Genomic DNA, 17,956 nt, shown 5'->3' with positions numbered 1-17,956 from the left:
TAAACAGCTGCTCCCTTGATAAGATAAGAGTAAGGTCCTAGAGGGAAAGAAAGGAAGGCAAGATAGAAGTGGGAGCCAAGGGAAGAGATGGATCTCGAATAGGGGAAAAGAAAGGAGTCTATTTAAAACAGTTTATGGAAAAATGAAAACAAACAGGGTTGTGGAAATAAATTTAAGGGCTACAGCAAAGTGAGAAAAATTTTTGGTAAATTTCTTTCAAAGAAAACAAGGCCACAGTTTAGAATGAGATCATGCAGTATGTCTTTTTATACATGAATTAACATAAGCCTGGAAAAGATTTTAGTCTGACTGATAGATTTTACAGATCGGTAAACACAGAGCCAGGGAGATTAAATGCTTTATCCAAGACGTAAAGAAGCAGGGAGCATATGAAAGCTAGACCCCCAACCAGATCTCCTGACTTTGAGCTCAGCACCCTTCCACCAACTGTATCAAACACAATCCGTCAACTTTCAAAACACAGAAATGGTGGTCAAGAGGTTTTTACTCAATTTCAAGAATATAAAAAATAATTACAGCATATACATATTGTAGATTAAATGCAAAAGTCCCTAAAGTTATTTCTCAATAGTCAAATAATATTGCAGGAGAGTAGCACAGATAATTTATAAATGCAAGAAAGAAAATTCTTCATATAAATGCAAAAATTTCCCCTAATATTCTTTCCCTATAAACATTTTAAATTGATATTTTTACCTAATATTAAAAAATAACAGGAAGGATGCAAAAAGAAAAATTGATTAAAAAGTAAAAAGGAAGAGGCCTTTTCTGAGATAAACCCTCAAATGTCAAAGAACCTTGTATTTAAGGTCAACTATAGATACAGTAGCACATTCATACTAAAAGTTCAGAAGTTTACATATTTTACTTTTTTTAATTTTGAAAGTTAATAATTAACATTTGTGAGAATGCAAAAGTATATTAAACCTCATTTTCTAGTTGTGAGGCAGAGGCAGTAGAAAAATATTTGACATTTCCAAGGTCAAACAGTAGATCATTGAAAGCCTGGGATACTGAAATCAGATTTTCTATTGATCATAAAAATGTATTAATTCTGCGAGGGTGGAATTTTTTTTCATATTTCAAATTCTGTAAAGCAATTTCCTTTACTTTCTTTCTATGTTTCACTTTCACACCATTTGCATGTGTCAGAAGAATAATACTAGTCCTAATATCACTCAAGACTTCACTAACCTCTCTTGATTTGGATCACAATAATGATCAACATCTCTGATGACGTTATAGACTTAAATGTGATTAATTGCAGACAAATGATCCAAGTGATCTTCAAGACAAAACATCGAAAATTTAGATTTGACTGTCATCTTCCAACAACTTATTTCTACTACGTGGGGTAGACAGGAAAGGAAAACTAAAAAACCAAACCAAAACAAACCAAAACAGGAAACTAAGGTTTCTAAACATTCTCTGACACATACCTCTATTAATAAGCATTTTTTAGCACATACTTAAAAACTACTGTTATGAATTCTTTAAGTATAATGTTGTAGTAACATTACATAAATTGTAAAACATAAATACAGAGAATCCATAAATACAAAAAAAATTTAAATGTATATAGTGCTGATAATTGTACTAAATTTTAGTGAGAGTTATGTGATAGAAAATGCTGTATTACCTTGAAAATCTTGGCTTAATACCTGATCATAGAGGGTTCAAAGTCTAAGGTCAGTTTATTTCCATACTTAGATATAAGGACTATTGTACTTAAATTAGATGGCACAAAGAGATATGCAAGAAGTGCAAAATTAGTTTCATGTACTCAATTATGATACTCAAATTTCAGTTCATCCATTAATTATACAAAGGTTGTAGCTTAGTATTTTTCTAGTCTAGTAATTTTCTGACTTTGCTGATATCAATCAGTTTTCCTAGCAAAGTTGTTTGTTTTTTTTTAATTTAATGTTTAACATATTGGGTCTAAATCCACTGAAATGCATTTGGAAGATTTTCAATCATGTTAAAAATTGTCTGCAAATTTACTAAGTGTTCATAAATGAGAGTTTTAAGACAATGTGCTCATGCTATTTTTTAAAGTTTTTATTTGTAATAACAGCTTTATTAGTATCTAATTGATACTCCATAAAGATACATCCATTATAAGTGTACAGTGCAATTATTTTTAGTAAATATACAGCAGTTCTACCATCGCCACCATTTAGTTGTAGAACATTTCAATCACCTGAAAAGTTCTGTCATAATCACTTGCATTCAATGTTCCCATTCCAGCCCAAGATAATCATTGATCTGCTGCTTTCTGTCTCTATTTTCCTTTTTTAGAAGTTTCAAATAGATGGTATCACAATGTATATGATCTTTTGTGGCTGGCTATTTTCCTCCTAGCAGAGGATTTATCTGTATTATAACATGAATCAGTAGTTCATTATTTTTATTGTTAAGTAGTATTACATTGTGCAGTACTTTTAAAAATATTTATGTTTGGCTGTGCTAGGTGTTGGCTGCTGTGCATGGGCTTTTCTAGTTGTGGAGAGTGGGGGCTACTCTTGGTTGCGCTGTGTGGGCTTCTCATTGCGGTGGCTTCTCCTGTTGCAGGGCACAGGCTCTGCAGTGCAGGCTTAGTTGCCCTGAAGCATGTGGAATATTCCAGGACCAGGGATCGAACCTATGTCCCCTGCATTGGCAGGCAGAATCTTAACCACTGGGCCACCATGGAAGTTCCATTGCATAGCATTTTATCTAGTCATTATTTGACCGGCATTTGAATTATTTCAGATTTTTCCTATTACGAACACTACTATAATAATTCATGTAAAAAGTCCATTGTTTAGACGTATTTTTTTTTTTCTCTTTAGATTTCTAAAGGTAGAATTGCAGGATCATATGGTAAGCTTGTATTTATATTTTAAAGAAACTGCCAAACAGTTCTCAAAAGTGGGTACATAATCGCGTGTGCATGCTAAGTCGCTTCCGGAGAAGGCAATGGCACCCCACTCCAGTACTCTTGCCTGGAAAATCCCATGGATGGAGGAGCCTGGTAGGCTGCAGTCCACGGGGTCGCTAAGAGTCGGACACGACTGAGCGACTTCACTTTCACTTTTCACTTTCATGCATTGGAGAAGGAAATGGCAACCCACTCCAGTATTCTTGCCTGGAGAATCCCAGGGACGGGGGAGCCTGGTGGGCTGCCAACTATGGGGTCGCACAGAGTCGGACACGACTGAAGCGACTTAGCAACAGCAGCAGCTAAGTCGCTTCAGTCATGGCCAACTCTAAGTGACCTGGTGGACTGTAGCCCACCAGGCTCCTCTGTCCATGGGATACTCCATGCAAGAATACTGGAGTGGGTTGCAGTGCCCTCCTCCAGGGGATCTTCCCGATGCAGGGATCAAAACCAGGTCTCCTGTGGCTCCCACATTATAGGTGGTTTCTTTACCATTGAGCCACCAGGGAAGCCCAAATTGGGTATAGCAACCAGCAACTTATAAGAACCAGTTTTTCCACATCCTTGTCATCACTTAGTATTGTCGATCTTTTGCCTTATATTTATTCTAGTAGTTCCATAGGGCATTGTATTGAAGTTTTAATGTGCATTTCCCTAATGATTAATGATGTTGAGCACTTTTTATTTGATTATTAACCATTTGTATAACTTTTTGGTGAAATATTTAGTAAAATATTTTGTCCATTTATAAAACTGATTTTGCCTTATTTTGATATTTAAAAGTTTCTTTATATATCCTGGTGTAAGTCCTTTGTAAGATTATGCTTTACAAATATTTTTTTCCCAGTCTGTCACTTTTTTCATTTTCTTTGTTCTCTTGAAGAACAAAACTATCTTTTATAAAGTCCAGTTTATCAATTTTTTATTTCTTGATCATGATACAGTGTCATAGCTAAGAAATCTTTGCTTAAAGCAGGGTCACAGATTTTGTACTATGTCTTCTTGTAGAAGTCATAATTTTAGTGTTTACAGAACTAACAATTCTTTGACAAGTCTCATAATTTTTAGTTAGCTCAATAATGCATTTTTTCCTCTAAAATATGAATTGAGTGTAAGTTCATTATTTTGCACATAAATGTCCAATTATCCTAGTAGCATTCTTTGAAAGGACACCCTTTCCCCCACTGAATTATGTTGGCATCTTTGTCAAACATTAATTCACCACCAGTGTAAGGACTTATTTCTATACCCTCTACTCTACTTCATTGATCTAATTAGATGTTATAATTTCTTCTACTTTGTTGTTGTTTGATATTCTTGTTCCTATGTTTGTCCATTTTAAGACTGGCTCATGATTTCTACAAAAAGTTTGCTGGGATTTTAATAGGGATCACCAATGTGATCAAGAAGGAAATGGCAACCTACTCCAATGTTCTTGCCTGGAGAATCCCATGGATGGAGGAACCTGGCAGGCTAGAGTCCATGGGGTTGCAAGAGTCGGACACGACTTAGCAACTAAACCAATGTGATCAATAGAGGTCTAATTCTTCTTTTCTAATATTTCTTTTTTAAAATTGATTAATTTGGGGGTTACACTGGGTCTTTGTTGCTGCACATGGGTTTTCTCTAGTTGAGGTGGGCAAGGGCTGCTCTCTAGTCATGATGCACAGGCTTTTCACTGCAGTTGCTCCTCTTGTTGAAGAGCGTGGGTTCCAGGGTGTGTGGGCTTCAGTAGTTGTAGCACACAGGCTTATTTTCCCTGTGGTATGTGGAATCTTCCTGGACCAGGGATTGAACTGTGCTCCCTGAACTGACAGGCAAATTTCTAACCACTGGGCCACCAGGGAAGCCCTACAATTTATTTCTGAATATTATATATTTTTTTCATGTTATCATAAATGGAATCATTTTCTTAAGCTCATTTTCAAATTGCTAGTTCTTAGGGCTTCCCTGGGGGCTCAGATGGTAAAGATCTGCCTTCAGTGTAGGAAACCTGGTTTTGATCCCTGGGTTGGGAAGATCCCCTGGAGAATGGAATGGCTACCTACTCCAGTATGCTTGCCTGGAGAATTCCATGGACAGAGAAGCCTAGCGGACCTCAATCCATGGTGTCACAGAGTCAGGCACAACTGAACAACTAACACTTTCACATCGCTTTTCACTTTTTCAGCACATAAAAATTCAGCTGATATTTGTATACTTGTCTTATATCTTGTGACCTTGCTAATTTACTTATTACTTCTAGTATTGTTATTTTTTTTTTGGTATATTTGTTAGGATTTTCATGCATAAAATCATGTCATCTGTGAACAAAGTCAGCTTTAATTTTTCCTTTCCAATTCATATGCTTTTATTTTTCTTTCCTTTCTACAATGAATGAAACCTCCAATGAAGTGTTGAATGGAAGACATAAGAGTGGACACCATTTTATTCTCAGTCTTAGGGGCAAATCATTTACCATTACCATAAATGTGATGCTACCTGTAGACTTTTCATAGATGGACTTTATCATATTGAAGAAGTTTCCTTCTTCATGAATGGGTTTTATTTTTTTAGCATTTTCATCATGAATGGGTATTGAATCTTGTCAATTGCTCTTTCTCCATCTACTTTCATCTTTTTTTTTGCATATTTTAAAAATCTATTAAACTCTAAAAAAATATGCCAGTTCTTGACTTCCAGATTGTATCAAGATAATACTAGCAGGTCCTGTTGACTTACTCCCTCAGAGTTCAACCTCAGAGATGCCCAACCGTGAAGACACTGAACTGATTTACCATATAAAGGAAACAGTGACCCAGAGATGGAAAGGGCTGGCTGCCATGGTCAGAGAACAGGATAGGGGGACAGTTCTTGCTCTTATTTTCTCTTCCTCTAGTGTTCTGGTCAGCTTACTGCCACCTCTATGAACCAGATAGAGAACTCTGAAGTTAAAAATAATGAGGTCATATTTGCCTGAAATTTATTTTAGGAGAACTTCAAATCTAATATTTTAAACAGAATTTTAATGTGGTGATCATTTGATGTTCCAGAGTTAGCACAGAATCAAGAACTGTTTTTCAAATGGAGATTATTGACTTGCCAGGTGTCCTGCATCTGACAGCCTTCTTTAGCTTTGGACCTCACTTATAAGTGGTAGCCATACAGATTTTGTCAGTATTAGCATATTTCTAATATAGGTTTATTTATGAGGACTGCCACCTTCATTTTTGACGGTTTTGCTAAAGAAAACTTGATTGACAGGATTTTTTCTTTTCAGTACTTTAAATCTGTCTTTCTACCTCCCTCTGGTTTCCTTTATTTCTCATAAGTTAGCTGTTAATTTTATTATGGTTTCCTTGTACATGATGAGTTGTTACTCTATTTTTGCTTCAAAACTTTCTCATCTTTGTCTTCCAGCAGTCTATGATGTAGCTAGTGTGGTCTCCTTATGCTTACTCTACTCAGGATTTACTGTGTTCCTTGGATCTGTAGATTAAAATTTTTATGAAATTAGGGAAGTTAGGTCATTGGTTCTTTTTTTTTTAGACAATTGCTTCTTTAAATTTTTTATATACCCTTCTAGCCTTCCTTTCCTTCTGTTACTCACAGCTGTCCTACCAATTTGAGGCTCAGTTAATTTTTTCTCAATATTTTAAAATTTGTTTTTCAGATTGGATAGTTTGTCAAGAATCTCCATTTAGTTCCTTTTTTATAATCTTTATTTCTCTATTCAGAGTCCCCATTTTAAGTCATTTTTCCTGTAAGTCTTTAAATATATTTATAGTAGACACTTGGATTAGCTGTCTGCTAAATTCAACAATATGCTCACTCAGCCTGTCTATTGGCTACTTATTTTCCTGAATTTGGATACTTTTCTGGTTTTTTTTAGCTGTCTCATAATTTTTTGTTGAAAACTAGGTATTTTATGGATGTTCCCAGTGGTCCAGTGGTTAAGAGTCTGCACTTCCATTGTAGAGGGCACAGGTTTGATCCCTGGTGAGGGAACTAAGATCCCACATGCTGCAGGGCACTGTCAAAAAAAAAAAAAAATAGGAAAGAAAGAAACTCTGTTCGGTAAACAGTATGCTAGTTTATATAGCATATTATATAGGTATTTCGGAGAAGGCAATGGCACCCCACTCCAGTACTCTTGCCTGGAAAATCCCATGGACGCAGGAGCCTGGTAGGCTGCAGTCCATGGGGTCGCTAAGAGTCAGACACTACTGAGCGACTTCACTTTCACTTTTTACTTTCATGCATTGGAGAAGGAAATGGCAACCCAGTCCAGTGTTCTTGCCTGGAGAATCCCAGGGACGGGGGAACCTGGTGGGCTGCTGTCTTTGGGATCGCACAGAGTTGGACATGACCGAAGCGACCTAGCAGCAGCAGCAGCAGCAGCAGCATATAGGTATTTTATGTAAAACACTGTAACAGTTTTGGATGGAGTCTGGTTTTCCTTCTATTTTATTACAACAATAATTACTGAATCTTAAACTTCAAAATCTGTTTCCATTGAGTTGTAGGGCTACTAGTATATCTGATAAATTCTTCTGCTTTTATTTTTTTAGTCTAGTTCCTAAAACATTAGCATAAATGTCTCTAAAAATAGTATAGCTGTATTTTCTTCCTACACCAATGGGATGGTAAAATGACTCTACCCTGAAACAGGTATCATATTGCTTATCTTCTCAAAGTTCTTCTCTTACTCCCAACTTCAAAAGAGGAAAATTGAGAGTTGAGGAATATAAGGCTTTGTGGGGAGTAGGGAGGAATAGATGCCACACCAAGGAAAGCTCTTTTACCCAAATTTGGTTGGTAATGTTTGGATCTAGACAGATCCTTTGTTTTCTATTCTTTGCTCTTCAGAAATTTTTAGACTGCTCTCTTCAAGTCCAATATGATGGTCATAATATATGTTTTGTTTTGTTGTAAATATTTGCATAATATTTTCGTGAAACCTAAAGTCAGGAACAAGACAAGGGTGCCCACTTTCACCACTACTATTCAACATAGTTTTGGTCACAGCAATCAGAGCAGAAAAAGAAATAAAAGGAGTCCAAATTGGAAAAGAAGAAGTAAAACTCTCACTGTTTGCAGATGACATGATCCTCTACATAGAAAAGCCTAAAGACTCCACCAGAAAATTACTAGACCTAATGAATGAATATAGTAAATTTGCAGGATATAAAATCAACACACAGAAATCCCTTGCATTCCTATACACTAACAATGAGAAAATAAAAAGAGAAATAAAGGAAACAATTCCACTCACCATTGCAATGAAAAGAATAAAATACTTAGGAATATATCTACCTAAAGAACCTAAACACCTATATATAGAAAACTATAAAACACTGGTGAAAGAAATCAAAGAGGACACTAATAGATGGAGAAATATACCATGTTCATGGATCGGAAGAATCAATATAGTGAAAATGAGTATACTTCCCAAAGCAATCTATAGATTCAATGCAATCCCTATAAAGCTACCAATGGTATTTTTCACAGAGCTAGAAAAAATAATTTCACAATTTGTATGGAAATACAAAAAACCTCGAATAGCCAAAGCAATCTTGAGAAAGAAGAATGGAACTGGAGGAATCAACCTGCCTGACTTCAGGCTCTACTACAAAGCCACAGTCATCAAGACAGTATGGTACCGGCACAAAGACAGAAATATAGATCAATGGGACAAAATAGAAAGCCCAGAGATAAATCCACGCACCTATGGACACCTTATCTTTGACAAAGGAGGCAAGAATATACAATGGAGAAAAGACAATCTCTTTTACAAGTGGTGCTGGGAAAACTGGTCAGCCACTTGTAAAAGAATCAAACTAGAACAATGTCTAACACCATACACAAAAATAAACTCAAAATGGATTAAAGATCTAAATGTAAGACCAGAAACTATAAAACTCCTAGAGGAGAACATAGGCAAAACAGTCTCTGACATAAATCACAACAGGATCCTCTATGACCCACCTCCCAGAATACGGAAATAAAAGCAAAAATAAACAAATGGGATCTAATTAAAATTAAAATCTTCTGCACAACAAAGGAAACTATAAGCAAGGTGAAAAGACAGCCTTCAGAATGGGAGAAAATAATACCAAATGAAGCAACTGACAAACAACTAATCTCAAAAATATACAAGCAACTCCTGCAGCTCAATTCCAGAAAAATTAACGACCCAATCAAAAAATGGGCCAAAGAACTAAACAGACATTTCTCCAAAGAAGACATACAGATGGCTAACAAACACATGAAAAGATGCTCAATATCACTCATTATCAGAGAAATGCAAATCAAAACCACAATGAGATACCATTTCACGCCAGTCAGAATGGCTGCGATCCAAAAGTCTACAAGCAATAAATGCTGGAGAGGGTGTGGAGAAAAGGGAACCCTCTTACACTGTTGGTGGGAATGCAAACTAGTACAGCCACTATGGAGAACAGTGTGGAGATTCCTTTAAAAACTGGAAATAGAACGGCCTTATGACCCAGCAATCCCACTGCTGGGCATACACACCAAGGAAACCAGAACTGAAAGAGACACATGTATCCTAATGTTCATCGCAGCATTGTTTATAATAGCCAGGACATGGAAGCAACCTAGATGTCCATCAGCAGACGAATGGATAAGAAAACTGTGGTACATATACACAATGGAGTATTACTCAGCCATTAAAAAGAATACATTTGAATCAGTTCTAATGAGGTGGATGAAACTGGAGCCTATTATACAGAGTGAAGGAAGCCAAAAAGAAAAACACCAATACAGTATACTAACGCATATACATGGAATTTAGAAAGATGGTAACGATAACCCTGTATGCGAGCCAGCAAAAGAGACACAGATGTATAAAACAATCTTTTGGACTCTGTGGGAGAGGGAGAGGGTGGGATGATTTGGGAGAATGGCATTTAAACATGTATAATATAAGAAACGAATCGCCAGTCCAGGTTGGATGCAGGATACAGGATGCTTGGGGCTGGATGACCCAGAGGGATGGTATGGGGAGGGAGGTGGGAGGGGGGTTCAGGATGGAGAACACATGTACAACCATGGCGGATTCATGTTGATGTATGGCAAAACCAATACAATATTGTAATTAGCCTCCAATTAAAATAAATACATTTAAATTAAAAAAATAAATCGAGCTGTTGATCAAGTAAAAAAAGAAAAGAAACAAAGACTCATTAAAGGCAAAATAAGAAAAGGATGGGTTGGGGTGATTTTAAGTAACAAATCTCTTAAAGTGATATCTGCATTCCCATGTTTACTGCAGCGTTATTCTCAATAGCCTAGATATGGAAACATCTTAAATGTTCATCATGCAGATGAATGGATTAAAAAAAGATGTATATAAACACAATGGAGTAATATTATCCAACCATGAGAAAGGAGGATAGCCTGCCACTTGCAAAAACATGGATGGACCTTGAGCACATTACACTATGTAAGGTAAGTTGGAGAAAGATAAGTACTATATATTACTTGGAACAACAGACTGGTTCCAAATAGGAAAAGGAGTTTGTCAAGGCTGTATATTGTCACCCTGTTTATTTAACTTATATGCAGAGTATATCATGAGAAACGCTGGACTGGAAGAAACACAAGCTGGAATCAAGATTGCTGGGAGAAATATCAATAACCTCAGATATGCAGATGACACCCCCTTATGGCAGAAAGTGAAGAGGAACTCAAAAGCCTCTCAATGAAAGTGAAAGTGGAGAGTGAAAAAGTTGGCTTAAAGCTCCACATTCAGAAAACGAAGATCATGGCATCCAGTCCCACCACTTCATGGGAAATAGATGGGGAAACAGTGGAAACAGTGTCAGACTTTATTTTTCTGGGCTCCAAAATCACTGCAGATGGTGACTGCAGCTGTGAAATTAAAAGACGCTTACTCCTTGGAAGGAAAGTTATGACCAACCTAGATAGCATATTCAAAAGCAGAGACATTACTTTGCCAACAAAGGTTCATCTAGTCAAGGCTATGGTTTTTCCTGTGGTCATGTATGGATGGGAGAGTTGGACTGTGAAGAAGGCTGAGCGCCAAAGAATTGATGCTTTTGAACTGTGGTATTGGAGAAGACTCTTGAGAGTCCTTTGGACTGCAAGGAGATCCAACCAGTGCATTCTGAAGGAGATCAGCCCTGGGATTTCTTTGGAAGGAATGATGCTAAAGCTGAAACTCCAGTACTTTGGCCACCTCATGCAAAGAGTTGACTCATTGGAAAAGACTCTGATGCTGGGAGGGATTGGGGGCAAGAGGAGAAGGGGATGACAGAGGATGAGATGGCTGGATGGCATCACTGACTCGATGGACCTGAGTCTCAGTGAACTCTGGGAGTTGGTGATGGACAGGGAAGCCTGGCAAGCTGCGATTCATGGGGTCGCAAAGAGTTGGACACGAGTGAGCGACTGATCTGATCTGATCTGATATATTACTTAATTTGGGATCTTAAAAAGTCAAATTTCTAAAAATCAGAGTAAAATGATTTACCAGGGGATAGGGAGTGGAGCAATATGATGTTTAAGGCTACAAACTTGCAGTAATTGGCAAATTAGCAATGGAGATCTAATATACTATATAATTAATATAGACAATAATAGTTTATTGTATAATTATGTAATGTGATAAATATTGCTACATTAGCAATCATATTACAATATATGTGTATAAAAGTAATACATTATATACCTTAAATTAACACAGTGTTATATGTCAAATATATTTAATTAAAAAAAATCTCATTGATCAATAAAAAATGAAGTATATATTCTGCCTTCATGGGGAGAATAAGAACCCAGAAAACATCAGGATGAAGGCAGCTATTCTCTCTGGCTCACTTGTTTTCTGAATCCCAAATTTCTTGGGAAAAAATATGATTGGTATTATTATAGTTTATGGGTCAATAGTCAGCTGATGGATTGGTTACATCTGTGTCAGGCCCCAAGCAGGGCTGGTTCCATGGTTAGATGCAAGGTCATGAGACAAACAGGACTGCTTACTTCAAGGGCTATGCATATATAGGTACTTGAAATCATGTCAATTACACTTTCCAGATGTTTAATGACTTTCTGATTTTATGAAGTTGTTAAATTTGCAGGATTCTATGGTGTTTCAAAAGACAGAGCAACCTGGATGCTTCAGATGGAAAAAATGTAGACAACCCTTATTTACTGTTTGACAAACTTGCGTTTCAACTGCTTTCTCCAACATACAGATTTTATAGTCTTAGCTCTGGATATGATAAGTTCATGCCAAAAGACATGCAGCCAGTTCTGTTCACATTGGTCCCCTCCCTCACAGAGGAGTAGAGATAGGTCATGGTAGAGATGAGATCTGAGGTCTTTCTCTATTAGGATACATGGCAGAAACCTCTACTCCGCTCTGCCATACATTACCTCACTTTTCCACATTGAACCTCTAGTCCCATCTTTTTCTAATTACCGCCCAACATTACCGATTCCAATTTTTCATTGTTGGAAGCCAAATTCTTCCAAAGGCTAAAAGAAGGATTCAAGACTGTTGGCATTTTTCTAGTGTGGGAGACACTTTAGTAGCACTGCAGAGGCTATCATCTTGACCACGACATAAGGCTCACACACTATATATCTGCACCTTGGGGTCGAAAGTGTTGGTGCCTCAATAAAACACTAAAGCAGAAATAATCCTCTTTGGAGATGGGTACTATCAGGACACTTACAGAAAAGGCTCTACAGGTAACAATTTGGCTGGGTTGCTAAAGGCAGAGGGATGATTTGCACATTCAGAGAATGTGCTACAGGTGGGATACAGCCAATTCTGCAATCCTGAGAGGAATTGTTATTAAGCTCTAGCATCCTCTCCCAGGACAAGTTTATTCCACTGCACCCTTTCCCTCCTTTGCCACCTGCCTCTTTTTAACATTCCTTTTAAAACAAACACCACCCTCATCCCCTAACCAGCAAGCTTTATAGAATTTTTATCTTCACTTTTCCCACCTCCTCCCTTGGCATCTAAGAATGAGGAGTGTTCCTGCTTCTCTCTTTCCCTTGCTGCCTTTGCTATTCTTTGTCAGGAATTCACTACTAAACATTATAGGCTAATATTAAAATAACTTTAGAAAGTTACAAAATTTTCATAATTATGAAAGGTTCAGGCTGACTTCTTTCTGAGATGGTAATTTAAAAGTTTCTTTGGATTTCTGCTGTTTACTTTTGTAATTGAGCATGCCCCACTGTCAGGCGAAGTAGAGGCCCGGTTTCCTACCTCAATTTCCCAGCAGTTAGAGCCACCAAGGTGGTGGGGCTAGCAGGTGAAATGCTTCCTTTTCTCAAGTAAATAATTTGCATTTCTATGTATCCAAAAGGGTGGGAGACAATGGTTTCTAGCCTGCACTGGAAATCTGGATTGAGGCACTGAAATTTGCAAGTAAAAGGCACATTTATAAAGGAAAACTTTGTTGGCAAAAAGAGTTAGGGTTTTGAGGGCAAAGAGCACAATCTTCAGAATCATTTCAGTAGTACTCAAGGGCAGAAAATTGAAAGTGGAAAAAATAGAAGCCACAAGAAATTCCCTTCAAATCGTTTCTTAGTGATTTGGCCAATAGAAGGATAGAAGGGAGGTGGTGTTACTGAAGGTCACATATTTGTAAGATATAGGATAAAATTTTTGGAGGAGAGGATGTAACACATGATCTAAGAGAGTGATTATAATCAATGGAGGAAAATTCTGGGATGGGAGGATGGCCAATGTTTAAGAGCACAAGTGAAGTGTGAGCTCAGAACAGAAGGCTGGCACCCTTCTCAGCCAGGACTGAAAGAAGTGATGAAGTGTGAAAACTGAGACTGAGGTTTAGGAAAGTTAAGTTGAGAAACCTCATGGTGGATGCCTCAGTCAAGTAGGAGACAAGATCATTTGCAGAACTGGAAGAAGACCAAGTACAGTGGAGGCTGAGTAGAGCAGAAATAGGACAGTTTCGGGAGAAGTGCCTTGAATAATGTCTTTGCATCAGTATCCTAGATAATCACCCTCCTGATGAGGAAAGGAATTTAGAGAATCAGTGAAGATCCAGCCAAGACTGGATAGCATAAACTTTTAGTGGAACAAAGTAATTTCTTTATCCAACAATGCTTGGTTGTGCAGGAGCAAGTTTAAAGTTTTCACTGGAGCATAAAAATGACTAATAATAATTTGAATGGCAACATTTTAAGGGATATTATTCATGGTGGATTTTAGTAACATATTAATCATTACAAACATGAAATACACAGTATCAAAATACTCATCAAACATGTGATCTGAGAAATATGCAAAAAAGAAAAGACTATAAGACTAAAAAATAAATTAGTTCTTGTTTCTTTCCTTTTGTATTAGCCTAAGGGAAGGAAAAAGGAAATATCAATGTTTTCTTTCCATTTGACATATCTTCTATTGATTATTATAAAATTTTAAAATAGTCATTGGTATTTTGCTAGTACATTAAAACTGAGTTTTTATTTATAAAAATTTGCACTTTACTTTTTCTATTCTCTTATAAACAAACACCAAAAAGAAAACAAAAGGCAGAAATTGAAAGCATGATGAGCTAATTTCCATGATGGCAAGGCATGAGACAGCACTCCAAAGTCCCTGCTGATTTCTTCCCAAGTCTATAAATATTTAGGGGGAGCACTCGTATGTTTAGCTGTTTTGTTTCACAGTCCAATCCTGCATAGGATTATGGACAAAGTTCAAATTTTACTACAAATTGCAAAAGACACTTTCTAATTAAGGTACCATTGAACAATTCTTGTTTATTTTTGTCATTTTTAATTATGGCAAGATAAACAATAGCATATTATCCAACTTAAAATTCAGGACAGTAGAAAGACATATGTGGCTTGCACACACATTAATCTGTTGCTCTTAACAAAATATTTGTAATTTCCAAAATTCTATCAGTTTTTTCATACAATGTGGTCCCTTCAAATTGAAGGGCAGTAGCCTAAACATAGTCTTCTTACTAAAAAAAATTAATGTAAAAATGGCAAAATCAACAAAGAGAAGGAACATAAGAATATCAGTGACTATATCACAAAGCAATATAACGCTTAAAAGCCCAATATGTTCACAAAGTTCTATTTTAATAGCTAGTATCTATATATGAAAATTATTTACAAAAAAACAATTGGTATTTACGAACTAGCAAAGTGACTTTAAATGAAAGCAAAGCACTTGTAATTAAAGCTCAAGATTTTCTATGTGACTCCATGTCTCAGTTTATTTATCAAATTTACAGGTAAACTTGAAAATACGCAGAAAACAAAATCTAGCAAGTTGTAATCTCTTTCCTTTACTCTCTTGTGAAATCATCAGAAGACATGAAGGATCAATTGCCTGTGTCTTGCCCCACCTTGTAAACTCTTAGGGGAAAGAGCATGCACCTGTCAAGCTTATAATGCAGAATGCACACACAGATGGGCATTTAATAAATATCCTTCAATGGAGAGATTAGAGGTTTTCTTTGGGAAACAGGGAACACACCTCATGCACTGACTAGATGACATCCATCATACAATACGTCAGCCTGTTTCCTCATCAAAATATCATCCAAAGGAAGTCTCTGAATGATGTTTAGTCTCCTTTTAAGTCTTTAGACCCAAAATTTTGATGCAAGATCCACCCCAGGGAAGGGGGAGTGGTTGGGAAGAACAAGTAGATTTGATGTGGATCAGTGACGTCAGGAAGAAGCAATGATTTAAGGGATGGGGTGCAAACTCACCTGGAGAAGCAGAAGGTGCACACGTGTCAAAGGCCAAAGGGCAGAGGCCGAGGGACTCCCTAATCGCAGAAAAAGTGAAATGCCCACTCCCAGGTTCTCAAGGATTCCTTTAGGGGCTCAGCTGTCCCTGCCTTTGACGCGACGGACTAACCCTTTCATGCACAACTGGGTTTGACAGGGAGACAAAGCGAAAGCTGTCCCAATTTCAATCAGCACTCACGAATCCCTCGGTAGCTCTTTCCTCTACCCCCTCCCGCACCCAAAGCCAGAGACACCTTCATCCTCACTCCCCACCTTCTCCAGGCCCTCTAGCGCTTAACAGCATCGGTCTCTATGGCGACCTGAAACCTCAGTTACCATTGGTCAGTTCAATATGAGGGCCGGTCCAATGGGAAGGGCCAGCCTTCTCCTTCCGACCAATGGGGTAGGCAGGGAGCAGGTCCGGAGACGGCGGCGTGCTGACGTTCCCGGGAGCCTGGTGCTGGCTGGGCAGGCGGGCTGAGTGCTGGGCGGGCGGCGGCGGCCTCTGGGCAGTAGAGGGGGCTCCGGGGCTGAGTCCTCGTCGACGCCGGCCGCGGAGGCGGCACCATGGGCAAGGGGTAGCGGGGCAAGTTGGCCACCGCCGCCGCCAGGGGTGGTGGGAGAGCCGCTTCGGGGTAGGGGGCGGGTGGGGGAGGGAGGGGCGGGCAGCCGCTCGGCCGCGGCACTTTTTTAATTTTTTCGAGTGCCGCAGCGGCGACCCCACCGCGCCGATGTTCCTGATCCCCGGAGCGACGGCGGCTGCTGCCTAACCTAGAAAGTAAGTGTGCGGGCTCGCGGGAAGGCGCGGAGACTCCTGCCCACAAGACCCCCGGCCCTCGCCCCCTCGGGCCGGAGACAAGACCTGCCTGCGAGGGGCGCGGGGAGGGACGGGGACGGGCGCCTCCCTCCCGTTACTCCGTCCCCACCGCCTCGCGGCCGCCTCGGCTTTCCTGCCCCGCCTCGTGTTCCTGCCCGCACTCGCCTGCCTGCTCCCCTCCCCCCGGTAGGCGCACAAGTTTCACCCTCCATTTGCTTTTCCCGGCGATTACTCTTCCCCCGGTCTCCCCTACATGCAGTGCACGACCCCACCCCGCATTGGCCTTTTTGGATCTAGGGCCCGCAGCCCCAAACTTGAGCGCCACGCCGAGCCCTCCTGGACGTCTGCCGGGAGGCTTCCCCTCTCCTGCCCGCCTGGTACGCCGCCTCGCGCCCCCAACACCCCTGGGCGCCCGCCTTCCCGAACCCTCGGGGCGGTCCGTCCTTCCCTCCAGCCCCAACTCCTGCACCTTGCCCCGCCCCCCCTTCCTCCCACGTCCCTTCTGCCGGTGCTGTCTTGCGTTTGCCCGGAGTCCCGCGCTTCTAGCTGGTCTTGCCCACCCACCCTGTCCAGTGCGCCCCTCTCTCCTCGCCGCGTATCCTCACGCTCCACCCCTCCCGGTTCTCCAGCCGCAAGCTTCCCCGGCTGCCCTCTTGCGCGGCCGCTTCCTTCTCTCCCTGCCAGGAGTTGAAGAGGAGCTGCGGCACCCCCGGGCGGATAGTGTCCCTGCCCGCCGCTGGCGCTGCCCACCCCTCTCTCTTTCCCCCTCTACCCGGGAAGCGAGGGGCTGAGCGGTTGGGCCGAAATTTGGCTGCGTGTTGGCTGAGTGCGACAAACAGCGGGAGCGGGCAGTAGAGGCGCCGCGGCGGCCGTGGCCGCGCGGGGCGCAGCAGTAAGCAGGTGTTGTGTGTCCGGGGGGGACGCGCACCGCGGGCTCTTCGGCTGGCGACAGATTGTGCAGGAATGCGAGGAATGCACCGGGAGCATAGTCCACGCGGCCCGCCGCGGCAGAACTAGAGTCTTCCCCAGCCCAGCTCTCGCTGAGCAGTCAGAGGTCACCGGAGCATCTTCGGAGCTGGTGAGCCTCTCTCCACTCCTCTCCTCCCCTGGCTTTTCTCCATGCGGCAGAGGGCGGCGGAGGGGAAGCGCGGCAGTTCTGTTGGGCTTCAGCTAGTCTTTCGTCTGGGATTTTGCTGCATTGGTCTCCAGGACCGTGAATTTCGTGCCGATGGCGGTATAGCCAAGGTTATTGATAATTGCACAAGATTCTTGGCAACTTTGGTTTACAAGGTTTAAATAGTGCCTGGATTTTACGAGTTTTTTTTGTTTTGTTTTGTTTTGTTTTGATCTGCAGGAAAGGGTGCCTAAGGTTCTTTGAGTAATGAGCTTGCAGCCAACGTATTTTGGCTCTATCAAAAAAATGTTGTTAAT

At 40.2% G+C, this 17,956-nt stretch overlaps 2 protein-coding genes across 13 annotated transcripts in view; one reads left to right on the top strand and one right to left on the bottom strand.

Moving 5' to 3' along the window:
- CCDC148 (coiled-coil domain containing 148) overlaps positions 1 to 16,064 on the bottom strand; it is a 297,891-nt gene extending 281,827 nt beyond the window's left edge. For all 4 annotated transcript variants that reach the window (XM_059878265.1, XM_059878253.1, XM_059878256.1 and 1 more), the window contains exon 1: positions 15,688 to 16,064. The gene's annotated coding sequence lies outside the window, so the exon portion shown is untranslated. The remainder of the gene's footprint in view (positions 1 to 15,687) is intronic.
- Positions 16,065 to 16,156: 92 nt separating this feature from the next.
- Positions 16,157 to 17,956, top strand: part of PKP4 (plakophilin 4) — a 258,317-nt gene continuing 256,517 nt past the window's right edge. For 6 of the 9 annotated variants that reach the window (XM_024998423.2, XM_024998419.2, XM_024998418.2 and 3 more), the window contains exon 1: positions 16,157 to 16,486. The gene's annotated coding sequence lies outside the window, so the exon portion shown is untranslated. Of the gene's footprint in view, positions 16,487 to 16,822; positions 17,604 to 17,956 lie in introns of all 9 variants that reach the window. The other 3 variants (XM_024998436.2, XM_059891446.1, XM_059891449.1) reach the window with 2 other exon arrangements.

This window comes from Bos taurus, chromosome 2 (assembly GCF_002263795.3).
Source record: "Bos taurus isolate L1 Dominette 01449 registration number 42190680 breed Hereford chromosome 2, ARS-UCD2.0, whole genome shotgun sequence".
Taxonomy (NCBI): domain Eukaryota; kingdom Metazoa; phylum Chordata; class Mammalia; order Artiodactyla; family Bovidae; genus Bos; species Bos taurus.
The sequence above is the reverse complement of the archived record's forward strand: the minus strand, read 5'-3'. Positions and strand labels throughout refer to the sequence as shown.